Source organism: Pteropus medius, unplaced genomic scaffold, assembly GCF_902729225.1.
Source record: "Pteropus medius unplaced genomic scaffold, Ma_sr-lr_union100, whole genome shotgun sequence".
Taxonomy (NCBI): Eukaryota; Metazoa; Chordata; class Mammalia; order Chiroptera; family Pteropodidae; genus Pteropus; species Pteropus medius.
Genome location: NW_024352783.1, coordinates 1,543,513 through 1,553,042, shown reverse-complemented (window position 1 = coordinate 1,553,042; position 9,530 = coordinate 1,543,513). Strand labels below are relative to the sequence as shown.

At 47.7% G+C, this 9,530-nt stretch overlaps 1 protein-coding gene across 6 annotated transcripts in view; it reads left to right on the top strand.

Annotated features, from left to right (window-relative positions):
• The first annotated feature begins 615 nt into the window (after nucleotides 1-615).
• The window catches only part of PIK3R5 (phosphoinositide-3-kinase regulatory subunit 5), a 68,983-nt gene continuing 60,068 nt past the window's right edge, over nucleotides 616-9,530 (top strand). For 2 of the 6 annotated variants that reach the window (XM_039847336.1, XM_039847335.1), the window contains exon 1: nucleotides 618-936. The gene's annotated coding sequence lies outside the window, so the exon portion shown is untranslated. Of the gene's footprint in view, nucleotides 937-9,530 lie in introns of all 6 variants that reach the window. The other 4 variants (XM_039847339.1, XM_039847334.1, XM_039847338.1 and 1 more) reach the window with 3 other exon arrangements.

Genomic DNA, 9,530 nt, shown 5'->3' with positions numbered 1-9,530 from the left:
TATGCAGTGACTTCCAGGATTCTGTGACCCAGCTCTTGATTTAACAACATCCGTTACGACGTCCGTAGGGAGAGCAGGGGAGGCAAGAAGAGGGCCTTGACTCTAGGGATGATCCCCCTCTCCCTTCAGGGGCTGAAAAATGGCTGAAGTGACGGCCACTGGTGAAAGAAGGTGGTAACGTCAGACCAGAGGCTGGAGCAGTAGTGCTGAAAGTCTGGATTGGCTGTAATTTCTAGGAAGGTTTCTGCAGAAGGGTAAGGGTCAAAGCATCCGTCTGCACAGCAGGGGTGCAGTCATTTTAAATGTTAGCACCCAAAGAAAATAGAAGTAGGAGGAGGAAGTGGGGCGCTGGGTCGCAGTGACAGAAGGAAGCAGCTCGTGGGAGCTTCCCCTTTCTCCTCCTTCCCCGAAGCCCCCACCCCAAGTCTCTCTCCTGCTCCGCCCACCTCTCCTGCGAGGTCAAAGCCGCGCTTCCGCTCCTTTGACGGAACCGCACCTTACTCCTGGGGGTTTCGGTGTTGGTGCTCCGTGCTGGCATCCCTCTTCCGACAGTGGCCGCCCACCCTCCAAGGCCTGTCCCTTCTGAAGGCAGACAGACTCAGAACTGGGGTTTGCTTTATAGGCGCTCGGCTGGCTGCGGCGAGACTCTGAGGACACATGTGCTAAACTGGCACTTCGTGGACATTGCCCGGCCACCAGATGGCGTGAGAGGCCCGCTGGGTGGCCAGCCCCGCCCAGGGCCCGACCTAAATCAAAGCCCTGCCCTTCAGTGTGGCCCCGCCCCGGTCCCCGCCCCCAGCCCACCATTGGCGCGGAGCCTGGGCAGATGCCGGGACCTGCCTCCCAACTCGAGCCCCCGCGCAGTGGTCCTGACCGTAACCGGAATCGCAGGGAATCGCCGCTGGAGAGGGGCTCGGCGCCCGGCAGGGACTGCAGGTGTGAGACCGCGCGGCCGGGACGAGGGTAGCTGAGGGCACGCGTAGGGCTCATCTGAGGGCTGGGAACCGTCGGGGAGCAGTGAGCTCTGAGAGCAGTGGCTACAGCGAGTAGGCTGGACAGATCCTGCTGTCTAACGGCTTCGTGGATAGGGAACACTGCCCAGGCACGGGTTCCGCACACTAGCGTTCTCAATAATCCCGGAGACAGAAGGGGACCGTCCACCGTTATCTAGGTGGCCACTGCTGGACCGTCTCTGTGCGGTCCGAATGTGGCCGAAGCTTCCTGACTCCTTCGCAGGCCGCCAAGTGTCGCGGAGTCAAGGAGTCTGCTTCCCTCGTCCTGAGAATTCTCTCTGTAAGCATTAGCCACTGGGTCTTTTGCCATGAAGTCTCTGAAAGTGCCTGCCTCAGCCCTCTCCTGATAGCGAGCATGGGCCCCCAGACAGTGGCTGCTCTTCTAGAAAACTGCTCGACGCTGTCAGAGGACCAGTCTTTACACCTTGGCTGTCCCTTGCGTGACGCTGTGTGTGCATGTGTGCATGTGTTTGCGCGTGCGCGTGCGGGCTGGCCCATCCCAGGGCTGGGGTAAATAAGCAAGAAGTTCAGGTCAGTAGGAGGAAGGAGTTTGTTCAGAGGGAAAAGGAAGGCGAGATGAAAGCAGCAGGATGTGGTATCTAGTGAGTTAACAAGCCTCTGTACAGAGAGGAGGGGTGGGTTTAGGCTAAATGAGGGCTAAAAGTAGGCCAGGTCTGCTTCCAGGGCCCCTTTTGGATGGCCCTTCTCTTCCTCCCTCCCATGGTCTCTGTATCTTCCCATCCAGCTTTCCTTACTCCTGGTCTGGGACCATCTGGTAAGGCGTTGGTTCCCAGAGCTTGTAAAACACACATTCTCCAGGCCCCGGTCCCACAGTATAGCTTTCCAGGGGTGGGGTCTGGAATCCATATTCTAACATTTGAGTAAGCTTGAGTGATGACAATGAAGCCATTGCTTGGTGACTCTGTGTGATGTGGAAAGGAGACCTGGGTTCCAGCCAGGCCCAGCTTTGTGACCTAGAGCATCTTACTGCCCCTCTCCCAGCCTGTTTTCCTGTCTGTATAATGGACTCTAATAGAGACCTCAGAGGGCTGTGGAAAAATTAAATGAGGTAAGTATGGGTGTTTGCAGAAGAAGAGTGTCAAGGGCTTATCTGCTTCCTCAGCATGGCCACCATAGTGTGGAATGGTCAAGCTCTCTCTTCCTGCTTCAGGACACCCTCACTTGCTTTTTGAAGCATAACTGGCCAGGACTGTGGGTCAGGAAGGCTTGGGTCTTTGTGTACTGGGCCTCATAGGGCTTTTAAGAAATCTCTCTCTCTTATCTCTAGTTGAGATGGGGGTGGGGGGTGATTAATATCTTTTCTCCCCAAGCTGCAGTGGAAGCCACAACTTCTGCCTCCCCTGCCTGCCTCTCATGAGCCCCTTTTGTTTCTTTCAAGAATAATAGGTAGTATTGGGCAAAAGCATGTTTGGGGTTATTGATGAGGAGGCTCCACAGTGAAGGCTGTGGAGGAGGTTGGCTGTTGGAGGCTGCTCTACAGTTTCAGCTTAGTCATTGATTGTGGGATCTGCTGGCTGAGAAGTGGGAGAAGAAAGCCAGTAGCTTTTTTGCCTGGGCAACCTAGAGTTGGAAGCCCCAGCTTGGATTCAGCTGAGTACTCAATCTGTGCAAATTTGGACTTGATTTAAAGAGGTTCACCCCAAGGGGATAAGCTGGTGGCTCAGTAGGACCCCTGTAAACCTAAGACTTGTTTAGCTTAGTTCTGGATGAGCTGAAAATCTGGATCAGCTTCTTGAGAGAGGAAGCTTCTGGAGTGGCCAGATAGAGTGATCACCAGGTTAAGGAAGAAGTGTTATGTTTGATTTTTGATCCTTTGGCATAGATGAAGGTAGGGAAGGGGGTATGAAGAAAAACTATATTTTCTGCTCAAGAGGAAAATGAGACATTCTCACAACAAACATATATTGCATATTAGGATTTCCATTGACTTGGAGATATACATACTTTCACATTTTAACAGCTCTGAAATCAAGATGCATCTTACTATCTGTGGCATCTTAACAGCAATATTTCTTTCTTAGTGATACACGAAATGTCGCATCTTACAATTAATAGCATCTTAGATTCTGTTAAACATGATGTGTGTTTTATAAATTTGGGGGGCATTTTAGACCTACACAGGTACACACAGAATTATCTCATTCCCATATGCAAATTTGCATACATTAATTTTCCCAGTAGCGCTACCTTCTAAACACCAAAACTTTTCACTATATCTAGTTTTAAAGGAAATCTTATAAAATGTGTTGCTTGAATTTATAAATACAGCATATTATGTCTTATTTAATAAGTTCTTGAAAATATCACATGGTTCTACCTACCATTCTCTTTTGTACCTCGGATCTGCTCAGGACACAGTTTCTACCTTTTTCTTTCATCTTTCTTTTTGCCCTTTTTCCCAGTACGTCATCGTCTTTAATCTTCACAGCCACACTCTGAAGTAGCGACAGCTATTGCTCTCATTTTATGCATGAGGAGACTCAGGACCAAGCCCGCATGGCTAGAAAGTGGCAGAGTTGGGATGTCTCTAGCTGGCATCTACTCTTGACCAGAGATGACTAAGCCTGAGTGGCAGACTGCATGTGCCCTTGGGTGTGAAGTGCATGCCCTGTAGGGCACAACGTTTGGGACATGAATGTGGCGGTCCATAGGTCTTTTTTGTTTGCTTCCAGGCTAACAGCTAGGTTCTGGATAGTCGGGATTATCAGTTAAGTGACTTCTGGGTGAGATGTAGCTATAGCAAGGTGCACCCAATAGGAATGTGGGGGCAATGAATAGGAAGAAGTGGGTGATTTTGCTGGCACAAAGCAGACACTTGGTCCTTCTTGAGTCTGAGTCTACCATTTGGGGCAATAGCTTTTGGGCTTTAGAGTTTGGCCTCAGTGGGAGGCTCCTGCCTCCAGCCTCTAGCCTCCAGCCTCCCCCCACTCCCAGTCCAACCCCTCTCCTGCTGTCATGGTGATGAAAGACAACAAATCAGAGCAAGTCACTTTTCAACTGCAAACCCTGCAGAGCTGCCATTGCCCTCTGGAGAAGACCAATACCCCCTAGCATGACTAGCAAGGCCTCCCGCCACCTAGCCTGCTTCATCTTCTGAATCTCAAGCCAACCTCTGTGCCTTTGCATGTGCTATTCCTTCTCCCCACTCTCCATTGCCCTTCTTCTACCTGCCTAGTGGATCATGAATTCATCCTTGGATGCTCAGATCAAATATTGTCATCTTCAAAGTCTTCCTTAACCCCCTCCTCACTCCACAGCACTGACTACCCCTTCCTTCTGTCTTTGCCATGCCTGTTATTGTCTTACTATCAGAGCACTCACTGCCCTGGCCTACAAGGTCTGACCAGTGACTTGGTGGCTTGCTCATGATAGCCTCCTGATGCTCAATGTGGCTAAGCTGTCACCATGAAACTCTCTAGGATCTCATAAGCAAGAGGTCCATGCACATCAACAGTGGAAGCTGCCTGAACGCAGTGTCGGGGGACAGTGTCGGGGGGAGAAGGGTGGGGTCAGGAGGGAGTGGTGTGCTTTTTATTTTCATGTACTCCAGAGTCTTCTTGCTGTTGTTGTTGATCTAGGCAAATGAGCCTGTGTGGGTTTCTTGTGGGGGCAGGGCTGGTGTGAGAGCTGATGGTGGCTTCTAGGCTTCTGCCTCCCATGGAGTCAGGGAGCCTCATTGTTGCCTGAATCTTCCACTCCTAGCCATGGGATCTTGGGTAAGTCCAAGTCTGGGTGTCAGTTTCCCCATCTGTATAGCAGCATGGCACCAGATGCTTTCTGTAGCCCCTTTCTAACCTCTGACATTCCATACATTGGCTCAGCACTTCAGCATGGAGCACTTTCTACGTGCCAAGCTTGTGCTGAACTCTGAGATCCTGAGCAAGACATATTACGCTTCTGCTCTCTGGAAATTAGCCCTCTGGAAATGACAGTCTAGTAGGCAAGACACAATATACACGTATCATTTAATTACAGTCATGAGAATTATGGAGTCCTGTGAGCTACAAAGTAAAGAAAATGGTAACACTAATAATAGTAATACCTAACATTTAGCAGACACGTGCTAAATGCTCTTTGGGTGCATCCTCTGAGGTATTCTTTTCAACAACTCGGCGGGATATGTAGACTTCCTGTTCTGTGAGAATTAGATGAGATAACTGCTAGCAAGTACCTTGTCCATTATCTGGCATAGACCAGGGGCTCATCCCCTCTTCATCTCCTATATCTCCTGCATTTCTTCCTTCCCTGCCTCCCCCATACTGCAATGTCCAGCTTAACTACGTTAAGGCCATTCATACTATTACAGGGTGTCTCCCTTTTCCTTTTACTGCTCATCACCAGAGAACATGTTTCAGAGCTACTGCTGCAGGCTCCATGCTGGAGTCCTCTGCCTGTGTGCTTTCATGCTGGCCATCAACAGCAGAAAGAGCCCCCGTCCACAGAAGACCACTGCGTCGTTTGCTCGGCCTTGCTTTTGTCTCTCTCTAGCTGCTCTTCTTAAAGGGTTAATAAACCTTGTTCTTCTGTCTCATCTAAGAAGTCACCTGTTCAGTCCCCACATCCTTCTTCTTTATCCAAAGTTGTTGCCCCAGAACCACGAAGTCTGCAGACGTATTTTTAGGTTTTAGGTTTGAGCATTTGTTCCTGAATGGCTTGGTGGTTTTGTCTCTAGTCAGGCAGATCTTCACATAGCCACTTCCATGCAAGCTAACTGAGGTGACTTGCCTCCTTGTTGCATTTTCTGGGTTCGTTAGATCACATCTACACCTACAACTCTTAAAGGCAAGTTTCAAACTCTCTCTAGATAGTGTGTTGTAGGAAGTGACACCCGACAGAGGAAATTGGACACTCAGACAACTTTGTTAGAGGAAGGAGAATTTATTAGGATGGGGTGGGGGAGCTTCTGGTGGTGGGGTGCAAGCGGGGGAGTAATTTCCAGACCACTGGTCTTACAGGTCGTTTGTCTTGCGACCTTGGCATTGTCAGCACTATTATAGGATTCTCGAACAGAGAGACAGGGCATTGAGGCTATAAGTAGGAAGCAACACTTATTGATGCCGACACCTTCTCAGCATATTCCTATCCAACGGCTGAGCTCTAATTGTAACATAACAAGCAGTTTTACACAGTCTTCTTATTCCTACACAGCTACAGAGATAAGAACATTAGTTGGATAGCAAGCTATGAATCAACAGATGTGAGCTGGAGAGTCCTTGAGGTGGGGGAGGTAGCTATGGGAAAACATGTTAGCTGGAGAGCATAGGGCAGAATCGGGGGAGAGTTGGTTATTTCTGCAGGCCCTTTCCTTTGCATTTTTTCAGATACCTCCTCTCCTCTCTCTAGTGGGCCTCTTTGAAAAACTGATAAAAGTGACAGATCCTCCCCATCTCCCCGCAAAGCACACGTGTGCATGTGCATGCATGATTTCTCTCCTTCTCTCTTTCAAAGTTTTGCATAAAACTTCAGGGTCTTCTCAGACCTCTGCAGTCAACTGAGGAACTCAAGTTAATAATTCCTGCATCATAAAACAGGACTTTCTCTACACCAATTTCTTTGGATGCTTCCCAGCACCGCTCCACAGAAATATAAGCTGTTGTGAGAGGCAAACTGGGGGTGATAATAGGTAATGGAAATCTGCAGACTGCAGAGGAGGTCACTGGTGACTCACTGGTGAGATATCCAGGGAGCGTGCAGGGAGCTGAGCTCCCCGACCGCTCACCGAGCCACCGTCATGCGTATGCTTCCTGGATTTCTCAAGTCTTGAATTCGACTCATTTCCAATTTGATTAAAGAACATTACCTTTGCTAGTGGTGTCCTTACAAGAGGCCCTCTGTTCTTGTCCCCAAACCAGAGAACTAGATTTAAGGCCAGGAATGAAAGAGAAAATGTGTGTTTGTGACTATTCACCTCAATAGAGATGGTTTAGGATAGAGATGGCTGCCCTACTGTTTTTTTTTTTTTGCCATAGACATTCACAGCCTCTTGAGTTCTCAGGGTCTGGCATAGGCTTAGGGCTTTGTTTCTCTGATGTGGTCACAGCTCTTGAGACCTAGTGCCTTGAAGTCAGGTACCACATGAAGTTTGCTTTAGTTCCCTGTTTCTAAGGATTTTTAAAAGCAGGAATGGAAGTTAAGGTGGTCAAATACTTCTTTAAGCACCTACTAGGAAATTCTTGTATTCTTTTACCCCGAGATAGATTTTTGTGATGCATTATATCATTAACTTCCTTATATTGACCCCTCCTTGCACTTCTGGAATAAACTCCATTTGGTCAAGGTGTTTTATTCCTTTAACACAGCTAGGTTTGATTTGCTATGATTCTATGTAGAATTTTTACATCTATACTCATAAGTAAGGTCAGCTTGTATTTTCCTTTCTGTCTTGCTGTTGTTGACAGGCCTTGATGTGCTGGCTTTGCAAAGTGATTCTGAATGCATTTCACCTTTTGTACCCTGGGCCAGCTTATACTACAGTGGAATGATCTGTTTCTTGAAAGTTGGGTGAATGGTTCTGGTCTGTAGGTCCTCTGCTGCCAGATTCTTGGTTTCCCACTCCGCAAGCCTTCTTCTTCTCTTCTCCCTTCCTCAGTCATCCCAGGGATATACCTATCACCTCAGTGCTCCAGAACTGAGAGCCATCTTGACTCTTGGTCCATTTCCACACCGAGCTGCTTAGAGCCATCTGGAGTGCAGTTTAACTCCATTTAATGCAGGTACTGCATTTAATGGGGATGCTGGTCAACCACTTTATACCCAGAGAAAGGTAGCCAAAATGGTGATGCTATAATACGAAATGGTTAAAGAGGTAGAGATGTTTACCTCTAGGAAAAGGACACAAGGGAGAAGTAATATCTATCTTCAGATGTTTGAAGGGCAGCATGCTTTGGAAAAGGTGAAGACCTACTCTGTGGAGGTCTTTCTCCAGGAAGCAAAAGGGACTAATGAAGGGAAATTGTAGGAAATAGACTATAGCTCACTACAGGGAAGATTTTGGAGAAATCCAGAGCAGATCAACAATGGAATAGGTGGCCTTGTTGGAGTGAGTTCCCTGTCGGGGAAAGTGTTCAGGGAAAATACAAGTCAGATGGAGAAATGATGGTGGTGAGAATGAAGACGAAGATCACTCCATTTCTAAGAGTCTCTAGTTCTCTAAATCATAGTGGCTGTGTCTGACAGGTTGTATAAAAATTGTTTGTTCTGAGAACATAATTTTAATTTAAGAAGTTCAGTGGCCTTGAATAAACAAATCCCAAAGCTGGGAAGTTCCCTCACAAATCCCATAGCCCTGCTTCACCGCTCGTTCCCTCAGAGCAGGAGCAATTTGGTGTTTAGAAAATCATAGCCATTCGTGATGAGCAACCTTGGAGCCATCACTGGATGCAGGAACCCTCACCCCTATCCTATGCTGGAGCATGAGCTGTTCTTGAGATCTCTTGTTCTCGCTCTCCCAGTACCTAGTGAAGTACACTAATTGAGCTCCACTTCAGAATTGCCTTCCTATGTGGCTGACCCAGATAAGCTCTCGAGGTCAACCTACCCAATCTGCACGTTGAGCTGGGAATTAATGGCCTCTTGTTCTTGGGGTTTTCAAGCCAATGTTTCACAGACCTTTGCATTTTGCATTCACTTCTGTACTGACATCTTGGGACTTTCGTTCTGAGAAAACTAAAAGCTCAGAGCTTTCCTTGGCCTATTATTGTGCTTAAGAAAACATAGGGGGCTGTGCTGTGATGTTCAGACTACATGAAGGGAATAGGAGATATGATCTCTGGTCCTAACTGTTCCCTGCTTACCTCCTCATCTCTCTGAGTCTGTTCCCTCCTGGATCAAATGGACTCTACTTTTCTGACATCCTATGAGTTTTCAAAGTCTACTCTTCAGGATTAGATTTGTAGAAGTTGGTCAGATGGGCTGAGCAGAGAGGGGACTTACTCCTTCCCTCAAGGTGCCCCTTTTATGGCAGGACGACCAGTGACTATGAATCCTTCTTCAGACCACAGTAGGGTCATGCTTTCTTCTGCCCATGCTTCTCTTTTGGATGGCTTCATCTAAGGTCATTGGTGGCTTTGTAATGGCAAATGCCAATGGCCTTCTCCCAACCTGCATCTCTCTTTGAAGTTTCTGTAGCGTTTGTTGCCTAACACTTTCACCTGGAGCCTTTTTTCTCACTACTTACACCTCCCACTGTTCCTCTGCAGACTCCTGTTCTTGTCATACTCAATATGCTTGTCTCTCTCACCCAAACCCTGTCTCCAAGTCCATACTGGTTATTTTCACTATTTCATCTTCAACATATGTCCAGAGCCCAACTCTTCTTCCACAAAGTAGGCTTCCTCTGCAGACTTCCCCATTTTGTCTCTAGTGAAACCAGACTCCCAGTCTTGAAACCTTGGCATCATCTCTGAGTCTGCCCTTCACCTTCCTATTCTCCTATCCAGCCAGTTTTTTAAAAACCAAATTTGTTGGAGTAACATTGGTTAATAAAATTATATAAGT